The sequence below is a fragment of the Leopardus geoffroyi genome, chromosome C1, assembly GCF_018350155.1.
Source record: "Leopardus geoffroyi isolate Oge1 chromosome C1, O.geoffroyi_Oge1_pat1.0, whole genome shotgun sequence".
Taxonomy (NCBI): Eukaryota; Metazoa; Chordata; class Mammalia; order Carnivora; family Felidae; genus Leopardus; species Leopardus geoffroyi.
The window spans coordinates 99960510-99988199 of record NC_059328.1 but is presented as its reverse complement, the minus strand read 5'-3'; the positions used below and the strand labels follow the sequence as shown (position 1 = coordinate 99988199).

Here is a 27690-nt window from a genome sequence, read left to right as displayed (position 1 = left end):
GTCGCTGGTGATGAGGTTGAAGACGTTGGGGGCGCAGATCAGCAGGGCCTTGTGAGTCAGAGCAAGGACTTTGGCCTTCATTCTGGATGGGTTGGGAACCGCTGGAAGGCCTTGAGCTGTTGAGTGACGTCATTTGGCTTATGACTAAACAAGAGCACTCCCGTTGCTGCGTTGAAAACAGAAAAGACAAACACAGAAATGCAGGCCCATTAGGAGCTTTTTAACCACACAGGAAAGACACGGTGATGGCTTGGATGGGTGGTGGCAGTGGTAAATGGTGAGGAAGAGGTTAAATTCCAGGTTTATTTAAAAAGCGTAGCTGATGACGGTTTGAATTTGGGCTGGTAGGGAAAGACAGGAAGCAAGGATGAAACCAAGATCTGAACCATCGGAAAGTAGGTACCGTTGATTGACGTGGAGGAAAGTTGGATCAGAAACTTCCTAGTGGGGACGCCTGGGTGGCTCAGTGCGTTAAGCATCTGACCTCAGCTCAGGTGACAATCTCACACTTCGTGGGTTCGAGCTCTGCATCGGGCTCTGTGCTGATGGCTTGGACCCTGGAGCCTGCTTCGGATTCTGTGTTTCCCTCTCTCTCTCTGCCCCTCCCCTGCTCATGCTCTGTTTCTCTCTCTCTCTCTTAAAAAAAGTTTTTTTTGTTGTTTTTTTTTTAAGAAAAAGAAACTTCATAGTGGTTGAGTCTCCCTGCTGGAAGGTAAGTTGAAGCAACTCCAGAATCTTTCAAGCCTGGAGGATAGAGATAATACCTGAGTCCACTGTTCCAGATCCTTCAGGGTGTACTCTCTTCATGTGCTCAGTCATGAGGACTCACACCCTAGCTGGTCTCAGCCAGTGAAAGGCTGACTGAATGAGTAAGTCTCAAGGGTTAGTCAAGGGTGTGCGGCTAAACCTTTGACAACTGGCTGGGGGGGTGGGGAGGGAGTGCTGACTAATGGCTTGCCAATTCCCATGGTGTGAATGCTCTCGCTGGGGCTGCTTTCAAGCTACCGGCACAACACCACTCAAGGCAGAGTCGGGGGTGCTCAGTAGCCCGCCGTCAGGTATAAAACCTCCACCATGCAGCTACAGTAGATGTACGAAATCTCAAGAGCGTAGATAATAGCAAAATGTGGTCAAATAATTAGTAAGTGATGAGTTTTGAGTCTTTATTACCTTTGTTTTTAATATAATGGTTTAGTCGAAAGTTTACATCATTTACTATTTAATAATGATTATATTGAACAACTGGCTGGCAACGAGTTCTTGCAAGCCAGTATGAACCAGTTCCAGAACATCCCTGGTTCACAGCTCTTACCAGCCAACTCTTTTGTCCACAGACACACACACACACACACCCACACACAGCCACTTTCCTGGTATCATGCTGGCTGAAAGTAGTGAGTTCAGACTGGTGTCAGCCTTGGCCACCTGGCAGACTCATCTGACTTAAGGAGGATCCCACCCTCTGGTGAGGCTCACTACCAAGGGCGAGAAATGCCAGATGTACGGTAGCCTCATGGGAACTTTATTGCCTGGCCCCTGAGTCATGCCTCCATGCTATAGATTCTTGACTTTGAACCTCAGGGAGCAGAGAACTTGACTTTTAACCCTTTCCCTCCCAGGAGGCATTGGGCTCGCAGGAAAACAGGTCCTCCAGTTCCGGAAGGGCCTGATCTGCGTATGAACGAATGGGGAAGATTTTCAGGGGTGGGGAGAGGGGAGGGAGGAAAAAGGAATCCTGTTCCAACATCTCCCAGGACCGAGGGACTACTTGTCCTACATTTATAGAACCAAAAGAGATCGTGAGTGACTCATCACTGCTTCAGGATGATTTACCCTCTACAGGACAAATGGTCCATCCCTACTATTCGTGTAAGCGACCGCAGGAAGCCACTTAACAGGCTTCCACAGAACAAAAAAGATACACTTCAATGCGATTGTCTATCCTTGACTGTGGAGAGAGGCAACTTTCACCGTGGAAAAGAAAAACACAACTTTCTCCACGGTGCATTCTTCTGGGAGAAACCTCTTGTCCCCCTCCCTCCTTCTTTTTGTCTTCTCCCCCACCCTTCCTTCCTTCTCCAAACATTTATACAGTGCCTTTCTGAAAGCATGCCACCAAGCGCTAGGAATGCCAAGATGAGTCAGCGGCGAATCTACTCTTGTTCCCTTTCAAGTCGTTCTCCACAAATCTGCCAGAGTGCTTTTTTGAAAACGCAAATCAAAAGGTGACCCAGCTCTCCTCTTTTCCATTCCCTTCCCTTCTCTTCCTTTTTCTGCCTGTCTTTAAATATATATAAACATAAACATAAACATATATGTATTTATATTATATATATTTTATATAGTATATATATTTATATCAATGTATAATTAAATGTAGTTAAATATATTACATTAATATACATAATTAATGTTTAATTAATTAATTATAAATTGTATTTATTTATTTACTGGCTGCTTTGTTTTCTTTCTTCGTCATAAAACGTGCACCAGGGAGCTAGAGGCTCAAGGAGGGGTGAGCCGGTGAGGGAGGCGGTGACTCAGTGGTGTTGAGAGATGGGCCAGGTAGAGGTAGGTTGAGCTATCTGGAGCCAGTTTTATCACTCTTGGAGAAGGGAGGCACCGATAGGGCAAGGGGAAACAAAATAAACTTCCTCGTGGTGGATTGCAGCTGGATCTATCACTGTAAACTGTGGTTTAGACAGAAACATGATAGATAGATAGATAGATAGATAGATAGATAATAGATGGGAAATAAATATGTGTGTGTATATGTACACTGTGTTTCCTAGCTCTGCCCAGCAGAAGAACCTAGAAGAACTGACACCCCAAGTAGCAACAAGAATTCTTAGTGCTCAGACGTTGGTGTCCAGCCCTACTCTCCACCGTAAGGGACCTTGGTTTCCTTAAACAAATAGCTGATTCCAGGGTGGGGCAGAGAAAGAACGAGATAGCATAAGAATAACATTTTGTTGCACCAGAGTGTAGGGAAGGTCTCCAAGAATAATGAGGACAGGTCAAAAGGACACACAAACCATCCTGAACGGGCTTCTATGGACCACATTTGGGACCATTTGAAGATCAAAATAATGATAACCTATTGACTACAATCAACACCTGTGAGTCTACGCAGATATAGGCATATAAATAAAAAAAAAATGAAGACAATTATTTCTTACAGTGGAAAGTCAACTAATAATTGCAGAAGAAATAGCGGTGTAAGGAATTCACCTCTTGCAATCATCCGCGTAATCATTTAGGCAAGAAACATCAATGGGCGGTGATGGATATGGGTAACAGTGGTGTGAGGGAAGGGCCCAACCCCCTCACCCACCATCTCCTGGCCACTCCTGGATCAGCGTGGGTGGCAGCTCTCAGGCAAGGCTCCCTCAGATCATACCTGCAGTGCTGACCAGGGTGCATACCTCCGTCTGCCTCCCGGGCTTCTTGCCCATGCTCTATCACAAGCCTGAATTTTATGGAAATTTTATGGAACGATTTCAGAAAAATCGTTCCTTGGAACTAAACACTGTGTATCTTCTGTCTTCTTATAGAATAATGATCAAGGGGGAAGGGCAAAATAGGTGAAGGGGAGTGGGAGACACAGGCTTCCAGCTATGGGATGAATAAACCACGGGGATAAAAGGCAGGGCATAAGGAGTGTAGTCAACGATACCGTAATAGCATGGTGCAGGGACAGATGGTAGCCGCACTTGGGCTGAGCACAGCGTAATGCACGGACTTGTTGAACCTCGGCATTAAACACCTGAAACTCATGTAACATTAAGTGCCTACTTTACTTAAATCAGGGGCGCCTGGGGGTGGCTCAGTCGGTTGAGCATCTGACTCTTGCTTTCAGCTCAGGTCATGATCTCGTGGTCATAAGATCAAGCCCCACGACGGGCTCCGGGCTGGGCATGGAGCCTACCTGGGATTCTCTGTCTCCCTCTCTCTTTGCCCTTCCCCCACTCAAGCATGCACACATGCACATGCTCTCTCTCTCTCTCAAAAAACACAACAAAACACAACAGATTCACACTAATTAAAAAAATAATAGGGGTGCCTGGGTGGCTCCATTGGTCAAGGATCCGACTCCGGCTCAGGTCATGATCTCCCGATTCACAAGTCCAAGCCCCACGTGGGGCTCTGTGCTGACAGCACAGAGTCTGCTTGGGATTCTGTGTCTCCCTTTCTCTCTCTGCCCCTCCTCTGCTTGCCCTCTGTCTCTCTCTCTCTCTCTCTCTCTCTCTCTCTCTCTCTCTCTCTCTCAGAAATAAACATTAAAAAATTAAAAATATATAGCAACAAAGGGTTGGCAATTTAACCATGTGGCGTGCTGCCTGCCTAATTGGTTACTGGTGTTACAAATATAAAATGAAGTTGTTCCTCTAAAAAAAAAGGAATGGTAATAGCAGCTAACATTTATTGAGTGCTTACCAAGTGCCAGGTGCTTTACATGTGTTTTCCCGTTTAATCCTTACAACAGTCCTTCCAGGAAAGACGGCTCTTAGCCACAGTGTCCACGTGAAAACACTTGGGCCCAAAGACATGAAATTATAGTGAGGAAAGAAGCTGACTCATAAATGCCGATAATGCAAGGGGGAGGGGCAGGGATTGCCCGAGACAGGCCCCACGAAGCTCACATGTAACGGACCGACGTTGGCATTAAGCCTCCAGCGGAGCTCATGCCCGCTCAGCTATGGGCCCCTGTCTTCCGGGCACGTCTATGCCTTCAAATGCAATTTTGTCTCTCATGCACACACCCAGAGTGCCTATGATGTGATGGCCTGAACTGAAGGGGGAGGGGTGGCTGGAAGCCGAGGAGTGTGGCGAAGAGGCTGGCGGGAGAAGTCAGCCCAGGTGCAGGCAACGAGGGGTGTATTTGCAGAGAGTTTAAAAATAATGAAACCAACTAAAAGCCATCTGGTTTGTATTACCAGCATGTAGCATGGCGATCCTACACAACGTCAGTGACAAAATGCTCCCCCCCAGCCAAAGGCTGACCCTTCTACCCACTACCACCCTGCAATGCCCCCCGGTTGGATGCGATCCAGCCTCACTGGAGAGCGAGATTTACCGAGTTTCAAATTCCCGGAACTTGCAGCGCCTCCGTATAGTAGGCGTTCAATAAATACTGACGCCACCAAACATAACCTTGAACTCAGATTACGTTTGTGTGGCCCTTTAAAACTGGCCTGGCGCTCCCCCAAAGACACGCCTCGGTCTCACCTATCACAAAGGAAATTTGCCACAACACGGGCCCACTCTGTTACGGCACAGAGGAAAATTGAGGCAATCACCCAGCCTACGTAGGCGAAGTTGGAGCTTTGCTGGAATGATAGAAACAGTTGCCTTCATTTTTCTCTCTGTGCTGGCAGTAGTTATCAGCCGCACCACCGAGTGATTTTATTTATATATTTTATTTCCCTTTTTTTTTTTTGGAAAACCAGTGAAAGTCACCTCATAATTTAGAATATTAAAGGATCCGCTAGTTCTAGTCGGCCTTGGGATCCTAAGGGAAGCTAAGTGCTTAGAAAACCCTCCTCCTACTGCTCAGACACCCTCCACACTCTGAAATTACCCCAACCGGCTCATAATTGGGACCAGCTGGCAGGATGAGAGAGGAGGCCCCTGCCCCGAGCCAGGAATCGCGTTACAAATTTCATCCCTAGAAAGAAGCTTGACTTGCTCCTTTAAGGGTTAAGAGGTAGGAGGTCAAAGGCACAGCGCTTAGGAGCTGGGATTTAAATTGGCTACAGGGAACCTGAAAACAAAGGGTGTTCACATTAGCAACCGTGGCTCCTTGCTTTGTCTAGGACAAAGTGTGTGCAAAATAGCCCAGGCGGCCGTGCCGGGCTACGGCCTCCGCCGAATTTCACTTTACAGCCTGTCTTTCCAGAACTGGCATCATTAATTTGTATGCTGCCCGAAAGCTGTCCTTTTCCCAAAGCCCTCCTCACAAAGCAGATGCAGACCTCCAGAAGTGCACCGGAAATAGGGTGGGTTCGGAGAGAGGGGTGTCTGTGACGCTCGGTCTGTTTCTTAGTCTCTAATGTTTCTGGGACTCTGCTCTCTCCTGCTTTTCTCGATAGACTTGTCAGCTCTCAGCTTTGCACTCCCACCCCCTTTCCTGTTGAGCCAGAACTACAGCTTTGCTCTTGGAGAGCAATTCCTGAGGTCTGTCCACCCTGTCTTGGCATTGGGCTCTCCGGCCTGGACTGGGAATCTGGAGGGAACAAAGCAAGCCTCTGGAGTGAGTGCACGCTTATTCTTCAGTACAGCCAAGTGTCAGCGGTGGCCCTTAGTGGCTGGTGGCCACTGTCCCCACCGAGCGGTTTTCGGTGGTGTGACCTTGGCTGTCTTCTCTGGTGCCAATCCCCTTTGGTTCTTCTAGCCTGTTGCCCAAGCCAGATTCTCCAGGCTTCCTGTTGATTCTGTGAACGATTTGATTGCTTTCCAATAATTTTTTTTTTTTTTTTCCCTGCTTAACAGAGTCAATTTCAAGTGTCAGAAACCAAGACCCCTGACTGGTTCGGCATCTGTCCCTGCAAGACTTAGAAAACCAACCCAGTGCTTAAGAGGGAGAAGGAGAGATGAAAGATGAAAGACGGAGCAGCGGAATCAAGAGAAGGAATTAGCAGAACAGGGTGAGGCATTGTGGAAACGTGGGGAGAAGGAAGGAGAGTCACGGTCGAGGGAGGAGTGGTGGGGGGAAGGAAAAGAAAAGAATTGGCAAGTAACGAAGACCAGCCTAGAAGAGGTCTCTCACCTTGCTAACGCTAGTAATAGGAGCCTTGAAGGAAATTGCCAAAGTGGCCTCCCTGAGGTATTTCTACGTTTCTATTTTTGGCAGACAATGTGGTTTCAATGGTTTTCTGTGACTGTTTCAGGAACAACAGTTCCTTGATTTGGACTTGCTCCTGGAGAGAAATGAAGGTGTGAGCGTTTACTTCATACATTTATCAAATGTGCTGCATGCTTGGGAGCGCACAGATACATGGGCACGCGTATGCCTACTGTGATATGATAAATATATGCATGAGGGAAATGGGGCTCCGGCTCGTTGTATAGGTGGGGAGGTTTTCTGGAACAAGCCTATTTAATATGTCAAAGGGAAAACATTACTTACGACGCCCTATTAGCACATCATTCGTCTTACTGGGAAGACAGAATGAAGAATATTTAACAATTAATAGAAATCATAGGAAGAATTATGATTAAGTGCCATCTGCTGGCTTCTGTGGGTTTTATTTTTATGCAGCTTTGAGCCTGTCCTCATAATTATCGAACGTCTCTCTTGCGCTGAGGGTGAACTTTCCGTCCACATTTGGCCTATTAACAGATGCCTCGTTTTTGCGGATGTCTTCACGTGTGCATGTGTGTATATGTGTGTGTGTGTGTCTGTGTGTGCGCTCACGCGTGCGTGTGCCTGCACATGGGTGTGGATGTGCATGTGCGAGAAAGAAATTAATTTGGAAAAACAAACTCACCTTACAACAATCCGTCTTCCTCTAAATTCTGATTTGAGAGAGCAGACTTGGATTTATTTTAAAATTCTGTTTTCGTAGCAGATTGCCAAAGCTCTGTGTGCTTAGCATGTGTATAGAGGGGGAAGGCAGGGGGATGGTTCTTTGAAAGGGACTTCTCTCTTCCGTTTCATGCGTCTTCTCTGAGAATGTATAGAGTTTGCATCTCAAAAGCTCTGTCTAGTTGACGGCAGGTGAGGAATTTCCATGTCTCATTTGGATGACATTGCAACAAGCAAGCATCAAGTCAAATCGTCTAATCGCTCAGAAGTTAGTGGAAAGGGAAACAGGTTCCATGCGAGCATATGTGACCTCCTCCCCTGGGTCTAGTTTTGGATTTTGGACTGTAAGTGCTCAGCAGGAAACAGGTCTTGCTGTTAGTAAATTACCCTGACTTGTGTTTACGTGGGGAGCCAACAGGCTTAGGTCAGCCCTGCTCTCCAACTAGACCCTTGAGCTGATGGTTTATCTGGGGAACTCACATTCCAGATCCATTGTTTGCCTGGGATTAATGAGATTGATTGTCAATAGTTCCCGAGTAATAATGGTAACCATTTACTGACTGCCCACTGTGTACTACAACATTGCAATAGACTATTGAGAAATAAATACTTCTATGTTCAAATATTTATATATTTGAAATTCGTCTTAGAATTTCAACAATAATGTCCAGCGAGTGTCCTTTATTATTTTAGTGTTATGTGGATGCATAAAAACAGAGGTAATCGTGTTATAAAATACAGTAATAAAGTGAACCTATCCTGTGACTCGAGATTAGAAGTGGGATGTCACCAAGTATCATTACGTTGTGGCAGATTCTTCACGTGCTTTCGCTCTGTTTCTCACACTCTTATGGACATTGGTGTTATTCTCCCCACTTTACAGATCAGTGCATTGAGGCTCCGAAGGATAAAGTGACTTCTCCGTCGCTCACAGCCGGTAGGTAGGAATGGTGGTGGGGTACACGGCAATCTTCATTTCTTCCGTCCCTGTGGTCAAGGCGGACCCCTCTGCCCAGCCCTATCCCAGGCACGCCAGGTGACGAGTTCCACTTCTGGGGCTGAGGCAACATCACACTCCTGAGAGATTCCAAGCTGTCCTCTCCCTGACGTGGCCAACTCTGTGAGTGCTGACTCATCCCCATGGTGCTCACCGTCACTGCTCACACCCATGACTTCTTCCCACCGTCACTTGAGAGTCTGCTCAGGTGGACCAGGCAGGTTGGAACTGCCATGGAGTGACTGTCAGCAGGTGTGGCCATGAGTCATGGCGCCCAGGATCTGGTGGATAGATACCGCCCGTTCTTTGCCACCACCCCCCCCCCGCCCCCCGGAGTGGGCCAACCGTGGGCGTGTTTTAGTCTGTCTGACATTCACCAGCAGGGCCGTGTTCATGAAGGCACTCCGTGCTGATTTCCTTTCCTTCCCCACCCCGCTTCCACATTCCCAAGTAAGCTACTCGCGCTCACATCCCAGGTTAGGGTGGCCTCCAGGAAAGCACCGAGCGTGGGTTCCAGAGGGCCAGCTACTCTATGATGCAGCTCCCCTGGGGGCTCTGTCATGGTTGTTCACAGCCCCAGCGGCTGACAGTGCTGCCTATAGACACCCTTCAGCTGTCCCTCGGCTGGCGAGAGTTACCTCGCCCGTGGTCGACTCCTGACTGACCTGGCAGTGAAGGATCGAGCTCTCTTGGCTCAACCCCGGACAGCTGTGGAGGGCGATTCAGGCTCCAGACATCCCCTGGGTTAGGGCGAGGTGGTCGCGGGCCTCGCCGTGGCTCATCTCCTACCCTGGCACAGTCCCGTTGCCCTCTGCTCTTTTGCACGGGTGTTGATCCCAAGGCCACTTCCCAGCAATGCCCTGCGTGTTAATCTCCTCTCGGAGTCCCCTTTGCGGTGGGACTGCCGCACCCCAGCAGCATGTGCCCCTGAGGACTGGGGAGAGCAGGAGCCGGTGTCCAGACGTGGGCGTGTACTGGGAGTGAAACTGGCCCAGTGTTGGGTCAAGTCGCTGACGCTTCGGGGTTAGTTTGTTAGTACGGGATTGCGCCGTGAATTTAAATTTATCCGACGCCAGTGCCTTCGTGCAGGTATCATTTCACTTCCTAAAAATGGTTATTCTTCCCCTGACTTCGGCTAGCAATTCTAACACCTGCTTACATCTGGGCTGCATTTGGGTTTCTCACACGTTGTGTCCTTTGCCCTTTGTGGTCCAGGAGACTGCTGAGGCCGCCACCCACCTCTCAGTGCAAGGTTTCAGAGGCTTCGAGTGACTCAGCTCGCGTCACGCCCCGGGGCAGGGACTTGGCTTCCGGGCCTGGGCCTCTAGCAGTGTGCTTTCATGATGCTGCATGCCCTTTATTGGGTTTCTCCAGGACTCTAGCTCCAGCAGGACGGGTGGGGGGTTGGGGGGTTGCTTCTTAACACACAGAACATGTTAACTCCACATGCAATTGTTTCAAGTTTATTTATTTATTTTGAGGGAGAGTGGGAGTACAAGCAGGGGAGGGGCAGAGAGAGAGAGGGAGACAGAGAACCCCAAGCAGGCTCCGTGCTGTCCACACAGAGCCCGATGCGGGGCTCGATCCCCCGAACCATGAGATCATGCCCTGAGCTGAAATGGAGAGTCCAACGCTTAAGCGACTGAGCCCCCCGGGCGCCCCGGCTCCCCACACATTTTTAAAGGAACTCCCGTGTACCACACGCTGAGAATACAAAGATGGATGAGACACAGGTCCTCTTCTCAGCCTTGTCACAGAGACAGGCAGGTGGACACACAGTCACAACGCAGTGTTCCACGTAAATAAACGGCGCGGAGCAGGGGCCCAGGGACCCAGAGGGGGCATCGCAGGGAAAGTGGTGCCTCAATATAATGTCTCTCCCGATCAGACGTGGCCCCCAAATGTGGAGTAATGACTGATCGGTGGAGGCCAGTAGTGTGGGGGGTAAAAGAATTCACCCGAAGGAGATAGAGGCTTACCGAATACACCACAAGGGAACGGCGGGCAGGACAGCAGAGGAGAGACTTGTCTGCCATGAGGCAGTGGGTGGGGGCTGTATTTAATGGTGGAAGGTGGGGAGGTTTGGGGATGCATGGAGTTCTCCCCTTTTTTGGGAACTGTGCCTGGTTGTAAGTAGCCCATTGGACAGTTAGGGCCTATGGATATTTTGAGGTGAGTCGCCTGATGGGCCTGTGTGTATTCAGCCAGGGGGTCTCTGTGGGCCCTTTCTACATTCTGTTGCTCGAGCCTGTTTGCCTAAAAGCAGCCTCTACAGGGAATATGCTGTTTGAACTAGATCTTAAAGACTCAAGGGTGCTTACTAGTGCAGTAAGAGGGGGGAAGGGAATTCTAAGCAGAGGGAACTGTCTATGCAGAGACATAGAGACAGGAAAAGAGGGGCGCCTGGGTGGCTCTGTCGGTTAAGCATCTGACTTCAGCTCAGGTCATGATCTCACAGTTCATGGGTTCGAACCCTGTGTGGAGCTCTGTGCTGACAACTCAGAGCCTGGAATTTGCTTTGGATGCTGTGTCTCCTTCCCTCTCTGCCCCTCCCCCATTCTCTCTCTCTCTCTCTCTCTCTCTCTCTCAAAAATAAACATTAAAAAAAAAAAGAGAGGAATTTGGTTGACTAGAGCAGAGGGTGTGAGGTCAGGGGTGGGAGGGGGGGCAGTAGGTCAGGCCCTTTAGACGTTATTATGCAGCCAGAAGGATTTATATTACCAGATTTGCTTTTCTGAAGGGAAATAGTAATCCTAATATGTATTGAGGAATTAGCATGAGCTATATATTTAACGTAGATTATTTCACTTATTCCTTGTAAGAGCCTTATAAGATAAAGAACATTACCATCATTTTTGGATTATTATGCTTATTGGAGAAGCCCCTCTGGCAGCAGAGGGGGGTGGGTAAACCAGAATACACAGAGCCTGATGGCGGAGAGAATAGGAAGGATATGACATTCCAGGCAAGAAACAACAAGGCCCTCAGCTCAGGGGCTGCAGAGGGAAGGAGAGGAAAGTTTGGCAGTCGGAGCTGCTTCTGCAGAATTTGGTGACTGAATGGCTGAGGCTGGGAGGCTGGAATATTCCATCACCCATGGAAGGGATCACTGGGAAGGCAGATTCATGGTTGGCGGGGCGGGGGGGGCATGTTGCATTTGAAATTCCGGTAGATGTCCAGGTAGAGATGTCTATGGAGGAATTGGGTGTATGGGTTTGGAGACCTGGAGCTGTTATCAGATTTGGGATTCTCTCCCTGTCGATGGACATGGTGCGGTGACGACAGAGAGCAACAGCCTTGACATCAAATCCCACTTCATCATTTACTGATGGTGCGACCTTATGCAAGTTAATCTGTGACCTCAGTTTTCTCATTTGTAAATTGGGGTTGGGGGCGGTTGATAAGGCTAACATCGGAGGGTTATAATAAGCATTATGGATGCCTAACAGAGTGTCTAGGACACAATAAGGGGAGGAGGAGAAGAAATCTCAGGTGGAGAGTGTGTACAATGGGAAGGAAGCAGGGTGAGGCTGGCACCCTGGAGAACAGCAGTTTTCCAGAGGTAAAGAAACAGAAGCCAGCAAAGGGACAAGAAAGACGTGCTCAGGAATCAAAAGATAGAAGTGTCCTGGGAGCAAAGGGAAAAGATATTTTCTAGATGTTTTTTGTGGGTATCAAAGCCGAGATGAAATTTACAGAAAAAAAAAATCAATGGCAAATAAATATATGAAAAGATGCTGAGTCATACTCCTTATTCTAGAAATGCAGGTTAAAATAATAATGAGGCACCACATTTCATTATTCGATTGGTAAGGATGATTGTATTTAGTGATATTTAGTGTTGGCCAAGGTCGGAAACAGATGGTCCCAGATACTATGGGAACATATGTTCATGGACATTCATGCTACTTTTAAAAAATGGGTTTGTTTTTTTTTTTTGAGAGAGAGAGAATGGGAGAGGGGCAGAGAGAGAGGGAGACAGAGGATCCAAGCAGGCTCTGTGCCGACAGCAGAGAGCCCGACACAGGGCTTGAACCCACGAACTGTGAGAATATGATGCGAGCCAAAGTCAGACGCTTAACTGACTGAACCACCTGGCGCCCCCATTCATGTCATTTTTTAAAGGGCAGTTTGCCAAAATATATCCAACTTGTGAATGCATATGTCCTTGACCCAGACACTGCACTTCTAAGAGTTTGCAACAAACTCACACGTTTACAAAGATGCATCTTCAGTGGTATTAATTGTGACATTATTTAATGGGGCAAGAGAAATTGAGAAGCAACCTAAAAGTCCATCAGAAAGGGACTGGTTAAATAAAATGCATTGCACCCTTGTATTTTAACTGGGGTGGGTTGGGAGAAGGTAAGGGTGGGGATAGGAAGCAGACACCTTGGAATAGACATGCCAGAATTACTGAGGCTGTGTGCTCACGTGTGTGGGTGTCTGTGTGTGTGTTGGTGGGATATGGTGAACAGTCGCCAGAGGGTCCTATGCCCAGTATGGGCTGGCAACCCTGTGGACGAGATCCACGTTGAACATAGCTTTGTTTTGTTGAAGAGAGAGGTGCGGATGCTAGACTACGTGGCCCTTCTCCCTAACCCCATCAATCTTTAATAACACTGTAAACATCAGAATGGATTTGGTATGATTTGGTATGATTGGATTTCTTGTCAATGCTGGTCAAGGGGCTGAGTTTTGTGTGAAGCATGGCATGGGAGGTAGCCTGCCAACATCTGGGTCTCACACGTGCTGTGCGTGTGTGAAGGATTCTAGAAGTGTCCGCAAAAGTGTTATCGGGGTGACCTCTGAGACGGGGCGCTGGGGATGCCGTGTGGATATGGACTTTTCAGTTTATATCCTTTCAAACCACTGGCATTTTTGCTTTAAAAACTATTTGACAAATTATATGGTTCAGACAATGCAAGAGTGGAGCGAACTAGCAACTCCTCACCAGCTGAATAGAGTCCCAGCTTTTTGTTAAGGATTTGTTTTCAGTTTATTTATTTTGAGAAAGAGAGACAGCACAAGCATGGGAGGGGCAGAGAGAGAGAGAGAGAGAGAGAGAGAGAGAGAGAGAGAATATATCCCAGGCAGGCTCCATCGACAGCACAGAGCCCGATGCGGGGCTCAAATTCACCAACCGCGAGATCGTGAACTGAACCGAGACCAAGAGTCAGACACTTAACTGACTGAGCCACCCAGGTGCCCCCGAGTCTCAACTTTGCTTCTGATTTACCATTTGGATGACAGTAAAGAAAATAATGATTTCCACAGAGAAGTAGAGGCGGAGACATTGTGCTTGCAGAAGGTTGGGATGGGACACATCCCTGGAATTATATAGTCATGTCTTATAGAAAAAGTAGTGTTTGCTCTACTTTATTATACATTTAAAAATTTTTTAAAGATGTTTATTTGTTTTTGAGAGAGACCGAGCATGAGCGGGGAAGGGGCAGAGAGAGAGAGGGAGACACAGAATCCGAAGCAGGCTCCAGGCTCCGAGCTGTCAGCTCAGAGCCCAACGTGGGGCTCAAACTCGCAATCTGCGAGATCATGACCTCAGCCGAAGTCAGACGCTTAACCGGCTGAGCCAGCCAGAGGCCCCTCTTTTTTATTATATTTACATGGTAGCTAGTAGGTGCTCACCAGATATTGATTGGCTTTATTGATGTTCAAAATATTTAAACCTTTGTCCAGTGTTAAGATATGCACGTATATTCTGATTTCACTAAATTCTACGGGGACTGTAACTCGGTTCGTTGTGACCTGCTACTATGGTAATAACCCCCTCTCTGGGTTGGGCATGAACACAGCACCATTCTCCTGACTGATATCCTGTGTGAGCCATCAAACCAAAACACGACCTCAGAGCGCCAATGAATCGCCTGCACGACACTTGAGAGTTACGTACACATTATTTTCATCTCTGGGGCGTTTAAGTCTCATTTTTACAGCAGTTCTGAAATTTACCACTTAACTCAGCTCTCGAGGAGCCAGGTACCTTTTACCAGCTCCACAAGTTCCCGTTGAAATCACGGGACTGAAATTGCCCATTTGGAAAGCAGAGGAATTGTTTGTAATGTGGCTCCCCCCAGGCAGGCTGGACGCAGAACTGGAAATGATCACGGCTCGTCTGGCGGGAGTAGTCCCGCACGGATATTCCCACTGAGGCAGACTTTCCCGGCTGTACCACCGAGACCCTCTGTGGGCTGGGGTCCCAGCGCTGTGTCCACTGTCGGGAAAGAGCTGCTTCCTCCGCCTCCCCCGGGACACCCCTCCCTTCATCTCTCCCTCCCTAGTGCCCATTTAATGGATTGATAGATCTGGACAGTTGATTTCCATTTACGCGGCTGAGGCTGCTCATGGCTGTGACAGCTCAGAGGGGGCCACCGGACGTTTTTAACTTTGTCTCCTAACGTTTTATTATAACAATTGTCAAACATTCAGAAAAGTTGAAAAAAGAAATAACAGTGCAGCAAACTCAGCACAGAGATTCTTTTTTTTTTTTTTTAATGTTTATTGACTTTTGAGAGAGAGAGAGAGAGAGATGCACACAGCATGAGTGGGGGAGGGGCAGAGAGAGAGGGAGACACAGAATCCGAAGCAGGCTCCACGCTCTGAGCTGTCAGCACAGAGCAGCACGCGGGGCTCGAACTCATAAACTGTGAGATCATGGCCTGAGCTGAGTTGGCGCTTGACTGACTGAGCCACCCAGAGCAAGATGTCCTGAAGCGGTTGTCTGCATGGGGCCATTTTCCCGGGGCTGTCTAGATGTCCACACCAAGTCCCCGAAGAGGTCTGGTTTTGTTTTGTTCCTGTAGTTGGTGTGGTTGTTTAACGTCAGCAATTTGAATGCACCACTCCACTTTTCTCCCCGCTGGAGAATCAGAAGTATCTCTCTGGTTTTTCGGCGTTGCCTGATAAAAATTCACCGGTACCGATGATTTAGTGTAAATAATCTCATAGTGAATTCTGGACAACGGCAGAAAATGCCACTCAGCTTCTTACTCGTTTTATTAGCCTAAAAACAAGCCATAAAACATTGAGTTATAAACAGCTGTTGTTCCCACACGGTGCCTAACAACAGGACACCAGGGACAATGGCAAACATTCAAACAAGCCAGGAGGAAAGAGACATCTTAACCATCGTCAGTTAATGCTGATGAGAGGGATGGGTTTTGGAGTGTGAGGAAGTCTACGGAAAGGGAATACAGAGGTTGCCAAGACCACTATCTGTCCACTTTCTGACCACTTTCTTCCATTTTTGTAGAGGCCCCTGCTAGAAAACTCTTCAATATATGACACCTTTATAAGGCCCTTTACAATTTACCAAGCACTTTTCTAGAGATCATCAGACTCGAACTTCCCAACAACTAGGAAGGCGGGCTAAGTGGTATTGTTCCGATTTTTTCTAAGACTGGGCCATTAAAGGACTTAACCAGGAGCATCCAACCTCTTGTCCTACCTCACCATGTAGAGCACGGGGTTTTAGAGATGAAGGACTTGAATCTGAATTCCTGCTCTGCCTCGTACTAGCTGCAGGCCTCTGAGCCACTGACTTACCCTCTCTGAAATTGTTACCTGTGAAATGGAGATAATAAAATCCATCTTGGAGGCCTAAGGTTAGGATTACATTAAATTATGTATGAAAAGTGCTCTGTCAACTGCAATGTATGATATGCATTTGGTTATCACAAACACGCAGATAAAATGTCACCTGTGGTAGCGTGCATTTTATTGCATTAAACTTTTTATGATGACGTTTTCAAACACACACTAATGTGGGTCTGAATATAATAAATATGTTTACAGTGAATCACCATGTACCCATCACCTAGCTTTGCCATTTATCAACGTAAGACCAACGGCACTAGATAAAGCACCATCTCCCCTGTTACTAGATTATTTTTTAGAACAATCCCAGACTTTATAGCACTTCTATTTTATTTATTTATTTACAAAAATTTTTAATGTTTATTTATTTTTGAGAGAGACAGAGACAGAGTGTGAGCAGGTGAGGGGCAGAGAGAGAGGGAGACACAGAATCCAAAGGAGGTTCCAGGCTCCGAGCTGCCAGCACAGAGCCTGACGCGGGGCTCAAACTCATGAGCTGCGAGATCATGACCCGAGCCAAAGTCGGACGCTCAACCGACTGAGCCACCCACGCGCCCCATTTTATTTATTTATTTATTTATTTATTTATTTATTTATTTTTAATTTTTTTTTTTTACATTTATTTATTTTTGAGAAACAGTGAGACAAAGCGTGCGCGGGGGAGGGGCAGAGAGAGGACACACAGAATCTGAAGCAGGCTCCAGGCTCTGAGCAAGCGGTCAGCACAGAGCCTGATGCGGGGCTCGAACCCACAGACTGTGAGATCATGACCTGAGCCGAAGTCGGACGCTCAACCGACTGAGCCACCCAGGCACCCCTATTTATTTATTTTTTAATAAATAAATTTATTCTTCTCTACCCAACGTGGGCTTGGACTCACGACTTTGAGATCAGGAGTTGCAAGTCTGTATTACTTCATTAAAAAATACTTAAATAAGGAGAGAGACAGGGTTTTAAAAATGTATATCCACAGCACTCTTATCACATCTAAAAGAAATGAAAGGTAACCTTAATGCCATCTATTATCCAGTCAGCATAAAAATTCTGATGGTCTCATAAATGGTTTTTTCTCTGAATCAGGATTCAAACAGGGTCCACACATGCCTTCTGGTGAGATTACTCAGGTTTTAAAAAAATCTATATGACAGTCTCCCAGCCCCAGCTTTTTTTTTTCAACTTGCTATTTATTTGTTGAAAAAAGTGGGTAATTCGTTCTACAACATCACCCCTAGTTTGCATTTGGCTATTGTACTCTCATGGTCTCTTTTTCATGTTCTTCTATCCTCAGTGTTTGTACAAACTCGCGATTATATCTGGAGGCCTGCTTGGTTTGAGAATAAACTTCTGGTGGCAGTCTTGCAGGGATGTGCTATTTCCAGTTCCATCACATCAAGGAGGCACACGTTTGGTTGTCTCCTTTTTATGATCTTAAGGCTGATCGGTGGGTTCACATAGTGATCCAGGTTTTGTGAAGATTGAAGTTTCCAAATTGAAAAGCTTCCTTTTAAGAGCAAGAATCCAAAATGACAAATATAAAATTAGGTTCTGGGTCTTAGAGGGAAACCATGCTGGGGAGGGACATTGAAACTTATCCTATATTAGTTCACGGTAACTCTGCCTCTGGATTCAGGGGCAATGAACGTGATCTATCCCTTACTATGTTTCCCATCAGCCTTTTACTGCATCACCCACTGATGGTCACTGCCTACATCCAATGTTTGTTTTACTATAAAATATTCTTTTTTTTTAATCTTTATTTTTGAGAGAGAGGGAGAGCATAAGCAGGGGAAGGGCAGAGAGAGGGGGAGACACAGAATCCAAAGCAGGCTCCAGGCTCTGAGCTGTCATCACAGAGCCTGACACGGGGCTCAAACTCACGGACTGCGAGATCATGACCTGAGCCGAAGTCGGACACTTAACCGACTGCGCCACCCAGGCGTCCCTACCATAAAATATTCAAATTCTACCATTCCTTGAGCATTTATTACCTGGTCTTCTTATATCAATTATTTGATTACTGTGAGAATCAGTCAAGGTCTAGGTAGGAGACAGAAACCACACAGTCATTTGAATAGAAAAAATGTAACGCAAGAAATTATTAACAAGTAATAGAAGCCTAGCCATAAAGGGTTAAGTAATTCTAAAGAACATAGGAATAGTAGATACAGGGAGTGGCCATACCTCCAGAGCAGAGTCGGAACACCCAAGGGGGTGACACAGTGGAAGAGGGTCTCCCCAACCCCAAGGATGGAGAGAGTGGCTGTAACCCACTGGAGGGTGGAGAAGTTCACTGAAATCCTTTAGACTAGGGCTGTGGGCAGGGAACTAGCCCGTGGGGTGCTGATGCAGCTTGATAGACAGCTGCCCATGGGGTGCTGCTAAAAACTCACTGAGGGGTCCTCCATAACTCTTGGCCACTGTGCACCACAGAAAGAAGCAGGAAAACCCAGTAGGACCAGGAGAAATTCCTTCCTCCTGTAATGTCCTTCTAGCATCCTCTACTGACAGATGCTTAACACTACATCAGGTGGCACCAGGAGAAATGTTTACAGGGTCCAGAACCAGTATCGATCGCAACGCACAACCAAGAAGGTTGGATCGGGGCTGGGTACCAGTACATGAGTAACCGGCACACCATGAAATATAGTTCATGCAGGAGAGGCAGGAGAGGCGCTTTGTCCTTTCCTTTTATTTTCTGCTTTCCTGGATTAGTCAGTGCCCTAGAAACCCCCAAAGATTGCCATCATGATTTCTACTGTTGTTGTTTTGAAATCATTATGAACTTATGAATTTTAACGTATCTGAAGTGCTCGATCCGTTGTCTTATTATTCCTTATGATTGGCAGCATATATTTTAAACGGATTCAATGCATAAAGAATGCATGTATTCTCTCCTTTAATGTTTGTGGGAGAAAAGATGGAAAACTGTCTTAAAACTTGTGGACACATTATAGCAGAGAAACCTATGGCACAGAGGAATCCAAGCTGGAGGATTTCTTTTCTGTTGGCTCAAAAATTACCCCGAAGCATGTGGGAAATCTTGACCTTGAATGCACATCAGTCAGAAAGTAAGGAAAGGAAGCTTTGTTAATCACAGGTGGTTACCCTGTTGAGTTTCCCAATCCGTGTGTCTTGAGCCACGCATATATTCACGCTTTCTGTGTGTGCTTTGGGATGACCGAGGTTGGGAACCATTGAGTTAGATGACTGAGGCAGAAAATTTTCCCCCCAGCGTGGGCTGAGCCAGTATTTCTTACCCGCATGCTCTTTTAGTGTGACTTTTCCATGTGTCCCTCAAGAGGTGGAGCCTAATTCCCCTTCCCTTGAGTCTGTTCTGTCTGATGATTCATTTGCAACCAACCAAACACCAAGCGAGTGGTGCCTTGTGATGTCCGAGGCTGGTTCAGAAAGGCCTTGGAGCTCCCGGGTGGTTCTTTCAGACACCAGGTATGAAGTCCTACCACCCTGCGGTGGCCAGACTGGAGAGGCCACTTGTGGGCTCTTGAGCCGACAGCCTGTGAGACCAGTTGAATCTTCAGATAGATACTCCAGCCAACTTACCCACAAGAGAGATCCCTAAGTGGGGACTGCCCAGCCATGTCCTCCCTAAATTTGTCACCCAGAAGATCGTAAGTAAGCTGATATGGTTGTCCTGAGATGCCACATTTGGGGTAATGTGTAACTCACCAATAGTAGCTGGTATAAAGGCCTTGAAGGCTTTTCCTACGCAGAGGACTGATCGAGATTGTGTGCAGGTCCATACATTATAGGATGCTGCAGAGATTTACAAAAAGGAGGTGTACTTTTAAGCTCTGATCTGAGGATTCCTTGAGAGCATGAGCTAGCCATGCTCATTCCTCCAGAGGCCATATGTCTTTAGGTCTCCGCAGTCACCTGTCACCTAGTCTGGGGTGGACCAGTATGCTCTCCTGGTCACTCCCAGGTATTTGCAGCCCCATCACTCATCCTGGGTAACAGCAGAAGACCAGTGGCTTTCCTTCTGATGTATCTTGTTGTGTTAGCTCTTGGAAGAATATGCTATTCTTGAGAAACAGGGAGAGTGGAATAAGGAATGTGCAATCTAGAGTCAAAAAACCTGGGTTCGGGGCACCTGGGTGGCTCAGTCGGTTAAGCGGCCGACTTCGGCTCAGGTCATGATCTCACGGTTTGTGAGTTCAACCCCCGCATCAGGCTCTGTGCTGACGGCTCGGAGCCTGGAGCCTGCTTCGGATTCTGTGTCTCCCTCTCTCTCTGCCCCTCCCCTGCTCATGCTCTGTCTCTCTCTGTCTCTCAAAAATAAATAAATGTTAAAAAAGAATTAAAAAAAAATCTGTGTTCAAGGGGCCCCTGGGTGGGTCAGTTGGTTAAGTGTCTGACTCTTGATTGCGGCTCAGGTCATGATCTTGTGGTTCAAGAGTTCGAGCCCTATGGCGGGCTCTGTGCTGAGAGCACAGAGCCTGCTTGGGATTCTCTTTCTCTGCCCCTCCCCCACTTGCTCTCTCTCTCTCTCTCTCTCTCTCTCTCTCTCTCTGAAAATAAATAATTAAACATTTAAAAAGACCTGGGTTTAAGTGCAGATTCATTCATGTACTAGCTATATGAACTTGAGATGATTTAACAGCTCCAGCCTGTCTCTCTCCCCATCTGAAAGTGGGGATAATAATCTGTGTCCCATAGAGATGTCTTGAGGATTAAGTAAGATTACACCTGTGAGACCCTAGGGGTGTCAACCAGTTTGTGCTTCTTTTCATTATTTTGATGCCTTTTCATTTTGTTTTTGGAAAATTAAAAAATACAGAAGGTACAGAAAAGGAAAGAGCAATCATTCATGCTTTCGTGGACTGGGAATTAGCACCGTGGACATCTTGACTTACTTCCAGTCTTTTTTTTTTTTTAACCGCTGTGTTGGTTATTTTGGAGACGCTGAGAAAGAACACGTATTTATGAGAAATACTTTCGTCATACAGAAAGTGCCCCCAAACATGGAGTGCTTCATGACGGTATAAGTTGTCAAGTACAGGGGACATGGTCATCTCTGTGCCATTCCAGTATTTTCGTATCTGTGATGCCCCTGTTAGCATCTGGCACACTTTTTATTTTTATTTTATTTTTAAAGAGAGACAGCATGAGCAAGGGAGAGCGGGGAGAGGGAGAGAGAAAGAGAATCTTAAGCAGTCTCCATGCTCAGTACAGAGCCTGATGTGGGGCTTGATCCCACAACCCTGGGACCGTGACCTGAGCCGAAAAATCAAGAGTCAGGACGCTCCACTGATGGAGCCACCCAGGTGCTCCTGGCACGCTGTTTTTAAAAAAGTTTTTAATTTATTTTGAGGGTGGGAGGGGCAGAGAGCGAGGGAGAGAGAGAGAGAATCCCAAGCAGGCTCCACACTGACGACAGAGAGCCCGATGCAGGGCTCGAACTCACAAACTGCGAGACCATGACCTGAGCTGAAGTCAGACGCTTAACCAACTGAGCCACCCAGGTGCCCCTAGCACACTCTTCAACACCAGGATTTTTATTGGTACATATGACCAAATGCAATTTATTCTACCATCACCCCCCTGGTCTTTAGGGTGCCCTTTAACTCAGTCACTATTTGAGTACAACTATTTACTGCCCTGGCTGGACCCTCCCATCCTCAGGACCTCAGGAGGCAACATTCTCCACAGTTCTGGTCAAGAGGAGAACCTTCTCCACCACCATCTTGCCCCCTGTCTCTTTTCTGCGGCAGACCGTGCCGCACCATATCCCAATGCCTGCTCAGCACAGCGTTCCTTCGGCCGTGTTGCCGCTGTTACAGGACATACCGTGGGTTGGATCGGAACCAAACTTCACACACATGCGTCCGCATTTGGTGGCATAACCGTGAAGGCTGTGCGGTCTCCAGTGCGTGTGGCATGCTGGCATTAATTCCCGTGCTACTCTTTCGGAACTCCCTTCTCTATGGGTCACACGGCAGTCCTGTCCACGGTCGCCTCTGGACTTCTTTTGTTGTGATTTATTCTTCAGCCTTTGTGACTTCACGGCCTCTCTGCAGGGTTGGCCTCTCTCCTGTGGCTCTGCTCCTCCGGGGTCCAGCAGCGGGGAAAGGCAGTGCCGTGATCCTCTCTGGCGGTCAGGGTTGAGGTGTCTCTCGCCGGGCACAACGAAACTACGTAAGACTCGGGGAGAGCGGGTATCATTACCTGCTGTCCCAGAAAGGACTTATTTTCAGCTCATCTACACATTTCCTGGGGGGCCTTAGGAGCCTCCCAGGCTTCAGCGTTCTTGCCTGTGAGCCTTGGTATGAGATGGTAAAGAGAAAATATTGTATCTGTTAAAGAAGAAATTATTCCTGGCCCTGGTAAAGCACAGTAAGGCTGACTTTATTCGGGGTGGGGGGGACTGTTGTGATAGGTACAATGGGGTTTTGCCATGGAGGAAAGAGATTGGGCTCTACTGAATCCAACAAGGAAAAGTGGGAATTTATGGCCAAGGAACAGGCCGAGGGGGCGGGGGTGGATGGAAAACTAAGAGAAAACAGAAGGAAGGCTAAATTGACTTACCAGGATTCCTGCTGAAGGCAGGCCAGGGAAAGGCAGGCCAAGCCATATCTGATCCAATATGAGGATGACGAGATATTCTCACTAAACTGACTCAGCAGGATTCTTGCTAAAATTGGGCAGTGTAGAGCCAAACACGGAAACCCAGCCTGAGGGCCTAGGTGCAAAGAACGTTCAGAGGAACCCGGCTAGGATTTGCTTGAGGAGAAAGTCTTTGTCAGACAGCAGGTGAGCTCAGTGCTCAGAAATCCGGGGATCGTGGCAACGCGCGACCTGGCACCTCTTGGGGCTGGGTCCTGGGGGACAGATGGGGTGCTGGCTACATCATTCGCAGCATTTCCTGCTCCCTGGGTTTCCCCTGCCCAGCAGTCACAGCCCCGCCCAGATTGAGGAAGCACATCAAGGAGCCGAGAGAAAAGAGGGAGAGGGCCTCCTTGGGTTTCAGCAAAGCAGGAGCTGAGGGCAGGAGGCGAGCCTGGAAGAAGAGAATTTTCTAGATAAAATGGCCTGGAGGGGCACGTCTCATCTCCCTCCAGAGGGCACCTCCGGTGTTAAGATTTTCTTCTCCCCTAGTCTTCCCCAAACACCCCAGCCCCTGACCCCACGGGCTGCTGGCAGGCTGGTGTGACCAGCCCCAACGGGCTCGCTTTAAAGCCATGCCTTTGGAAGAAGCCCTCTTTCTCTCAAAAGTGCCTTTAAGGATAATTGTTGCCCAGAAACCACTTACCCCGTTTGTGCTCATGTTCGTACATGGCAGACTGAGACTTGAGACATTAAGCTCAGGGTCTGGCTTTTCTCTTCCACCGCCCCTGGCATTTGTATGTGGAGGTGTGAGGCTGCCGCGTGCCCCAGGGTGGGGAACTTGTCAGGCAAGAAGCAGACACCCGATTCCTGACTTTGGGGTTCAAAAGACACCATCTGTAGACAGACCGAGAGACTTGAAGTACAAAGAGAACGGGTTTCCGCCCAGAGACCTTACCATTCTAGACACACACCTGGGGAAAGAGCAGTGATGGGAGATGGGGAGAGCTCTGGAAATTCTTTTTTTTTTTTTTTTTTCAACGTTTTATTTATTTTTGGGACAGAGAGAGACAGAGCATGAACGGGGAGGGGCAGAGAGAGAGGGAGACACAGAATCGGAAGCAGGCTCCAGGCTCTGAGCCATCAGCCCAAAGCCCGACGCGGGGCTCGAACTCACGGACCGCGAGATCGTGACCTGGCTGAAGTCGGACGCTCAACCGACTGCGCCACCCAGGCGCCCCTCTTTTTTTTTTTTTTTAAGCTCATTTATTTATTTAGAGAGAGAGGCCATGGGGGAAGAGAGGGCATGCAAACAGGGGCAGGGGCAGAGCGAGAGGGAGAGAGAGGATCCCAAGGAGGCTCCACGCTGTCAGTGCAGAGTCCAACTCAGGGCTCGAACCCGTGAACCAGGAGATCATGACTTGAACTGAAATCAAGAGTTGGATGCTTAACCTACTGAGCCACCCAGGCGCCCCGCTCTGGAAATTCTAACAGCAGACAGGAGCGGGAAGTTCTGCCCCGTCTTTATCTCCCACTGGACGGCAATGAAGGGACAGGATCTAAGATAGAGTTACCTTGGAGCCTGAACACCTTCTTGCTGGGAGTGCTGGGAAGTGCACAGGTGTGCCTGTGCCATGTGGGCGTGAGGAGGGGACAGAGGGTCCCCTGGGCCACTGAGGCATGGAACACCACAGGCTTCTGAGTGGTGAGGGAGCCTCCAGTCCAATTTGCTAGGGCTGAGCAGGAGGGCAGTGCCTGTCAGGAAGGCCCAGGAGAAGGGATGCCAGTATAGGGGGTGCTGGGAGGCAGCGGGGGAGCATTGATGCTTCTCTGTTGGTCATTTTCAAGGAGCAAAGAAAGGAACAGAGTCAGCAGGGACAGACAGCTGAGATCTGCCCCTGGGGAGGGCAATACACTGTCTGAGCTGAATATAACCGATGTGAAGAGGTCATAGGCCACAGACAAGAAGACGGCACTGACATAATCAAGGACTGAGATGTCAGGATGAATTGCAGGGGCCCCAAATGTGGAGGGGAGGCCCCTAGAATTGAGCCTCGGGAAGGCAGAACACAGAAGGACATTTTAATTCTGAGTATGAAATGTTGAAGAAGGCAAAAGATTACCGCATGTCCTTTTAATGTACTACTGTCGTGTGGGAAAATTAGCCCACCTAAGGGTCATCTAATACTCTAGGGTGGTGGTCTCAAAGCGCGGTCCAGAGACCCCTGGAGGTTCCCCTTCAGAGGCTCATGAGGTCAAATGCCTTTCACGGTGATTCAAGATGTTATTGGCCACCCATACAGGAACCCCCACATTGGATTGTTAAGAGACAAATAATAATAATAATAATAATAATAATAATAATAATAATAATAATTCTGCTCCTTAGGCACATACCTAGACTGTACTTCCCAGCTTCCCCGTGGCTAGGTTGGCCCTGTGAGTTCTAGCCAATAGCTTATTGGCAGACGTGATGTCCTCAACTCCCACACATGGCCCAAAGGCCTCCCACGGGTGACCATCCATGTTCCATGTTCTCCCCTCTGGCTGGTTGGAGTGAAACAGTCTTCCCTCCCCCCCCCCCCCCCCCAGGGCAGGACAATCTGGGGGACAGCCTGTTGACAACGGCAAAACAGGAAGCTGGATCTCAGAATCCCTGCTTAGGAGAGAGCCACCTCTAGAGAGGCTCCAGTTGGAAAGAAAGAGACAAGAAATAAACTTTCATTGTGTTAAATCACTGAGCCTTCAGGGTTTATCTGTTACTAATACAATGAACTTCACACTCTGCAGACTGAGGCCACTTATCTGGAGTTAACTGCTATTGTCAAATTCAATGCATGGCAAATGTGATCTGACAAATCCCTCATTTGTTTGGCAGCCCTTCAGGTTTTGACATCAGCTGTTATTGTGCTGTGTGACAACGAGGCCATCAATAACAAACATTTCACAAAAATGGTTGTAATAGCTTCTGCTTTCTCAAAGACAAACTAATTTCCTTCTCTTTCCTCCTCCAGTACCTACCCTTGGCGTCAGTCAGTAATTGCTTCTGAAGCTACGCACATCATCATCATTAAAACCGTGGCATTAATAGGCATATTCTATCTAGAACAGGGGGGCTTGATGATCCTGTTGCCGTCCAGACTGGTCGTATCAGGACTGTGAAGGGTAGCAGAACATGCTGCTTTGGCCCCAGGATTATTTGGAGCTGGAGGCAGTTGAGAAAAAGCAGGTACCAGAAAGCTCAAAGCGGGTGCCAGAAAGCTCTCTGCCCTCCCCAGTTGCCTCAAAGCGGAACATAAATTTGGAATGGTGTCCCCTCCTCCCTTCTCAACTGGGAAAGAAAGAAGTTAATCACCAGAGATAACTGAGACCCTTATCAGCCCAGAGCCCGGCACCAAAGGAACGTATATAACCAACTATGCTAAAACTAGCCCTTGTCTACCATTGGTTTTCCTATATATTTGCCACCCTAGAAACTCAGGTGGCTTCTCTACAAATTTCTTTACAAATGTATCACTCTTCTATTAAGATCCTATACACGCCAAAGCTCTAACCACCCCTCTGAGTTACCCATCACAGAGCACTCCCATCTGTATCCGATGCACATGCCAATAAACTTTTGTTTTTCTCTCATTCATTTGTCTTTATCAGTGTAACTTGCAGGGCCCCACCAATGAATAAAAGGCAAGTAGAGAGAAAACAGGAACTTACCTGGAAGTCAGGCTCCCCTCTTTATGTTGGGGAGAGACTCAGTACAATCTAAGAACACATCAACCAGGACGGAGGAGGAGTTCAAAATTGCCGTATGAGAGATGGTCGAGGGACTGAGAGAAAAAGAAAATACCAGGAAGACGTGGTAACTGTCTTAACCTATTTCAAAGGCTGTCATGTTGAAGAGGGATTAGATTTACACTCTGGCCCCAAGGGGCAAAGCAGAACCAACTGGCTGAAGGCTCCTCGTGAGAAATATTTCAATAAAGAAAGAACTTTCTAACAGGGCAAAGATATGCACGAATGGAGGTGACTGGTGTGGAGGAGGAAGTTACTGCTGATTTAAAGGCAGAGAGGGGAGGGAGAGAAGAAGGCAACAACAGAGGCTTCCATACAGAGGAAACAACACAGTCAGGGTTTCATTTGAAGATTAGGAGTTTTCTGCCCTGGGTTAACTTTGAGGCAGACTACTTCATTGTCCTGGAAAAAAAAAAACCCAAAACACTCCTAAAGACCTTTTGTTATGCAGATACAGGACACAGACCCTTTTCTGGAATGACAGGTCTGAGAGCCTGGCTTTCAGATGCTCAACTCCCTTGCATAGTAATGGAAAATAGTTTTCATTTTCTGTGGGACAAGGCACATCTCTACTGATTGTGTTTCTGGGAGAAAAATGTTTCTTTCCTAGATACGGGTTTGGACTACATGCACTGTTGCTTAATTATGACTCGTCCTTGTGGAGGTGAGAATGTGTATTCTGGCCTCGCCAGTTGCTCAGAAGACGGTGGGAAGGCCAGGCCAGCCCACCTTCACCCTGAACTGGACGCAGGTGCAGGCCTGGACCATGTCACGCTTACTTTCCAGGGATGGGTGAACCAGACTTGGAGAAAATACTGGTGTAGGTGCCCAGCTTTGACGGCTCCACGGTGAGGCTCTGGGACAGTGTTCCTCAGAGGCTGGTCCAAGGGTAGATCTGTTCAGTTTAAAGAATAATTAAAAAACCAACTTCTGGGGGCGCCTGGGTGGTGCAGTCGGTTAGGCGTCCAACTTCAGCCAGGTCACGGTCTGTGAGTTCGAGCCCCGCGTCGGGCTCTGGGCTGATGGCTCAGAGCCTGGAGCCTGTTTCCGATTCTGTGTCTCCCTCTCTCTCTGCCCCTCCCCTGTTCATGCTCTGTCTCTCTCTGTCCCAAAAATAAATAAATAAACGTTGAAAAAAAAAAAACCAACTTCTGTGTCATCAATCACCAGTCAGAATAGAGCATCAGTTTCCAGATCA

At 47.7% G+C, this 27690-nt stretch overlaps 1 long non-coding RNA gene across 2 annotated transcripts; it reads left to right on the top strand.

The window, feature by feature from the left end:
• The first annotated feature begins 5642 nt into the window (after nt 1-5642).
• On the top strand, nt 5643-26735 carry LOC123598532. Of its 2 annotated transcripts, none has more exons than XR_006712672.1 (5): nt 5643-5999; nt 6493-6647; nt 6854-6936; nt 8412-8465; nt 25718-26735. It is a non-coding gene; the product is annotated as an uncharacterized LOC123598532 (long non-coding RNA). The 2 variants fall into 2 exon arrangements; XR_006712673.1 differs by lacking the exon at nt 5643-5999 and adding an exon at nt 6108-6253.
• The last annotated feature ends 955 nt before the right edge of the window (nt 26736-27690 follow it).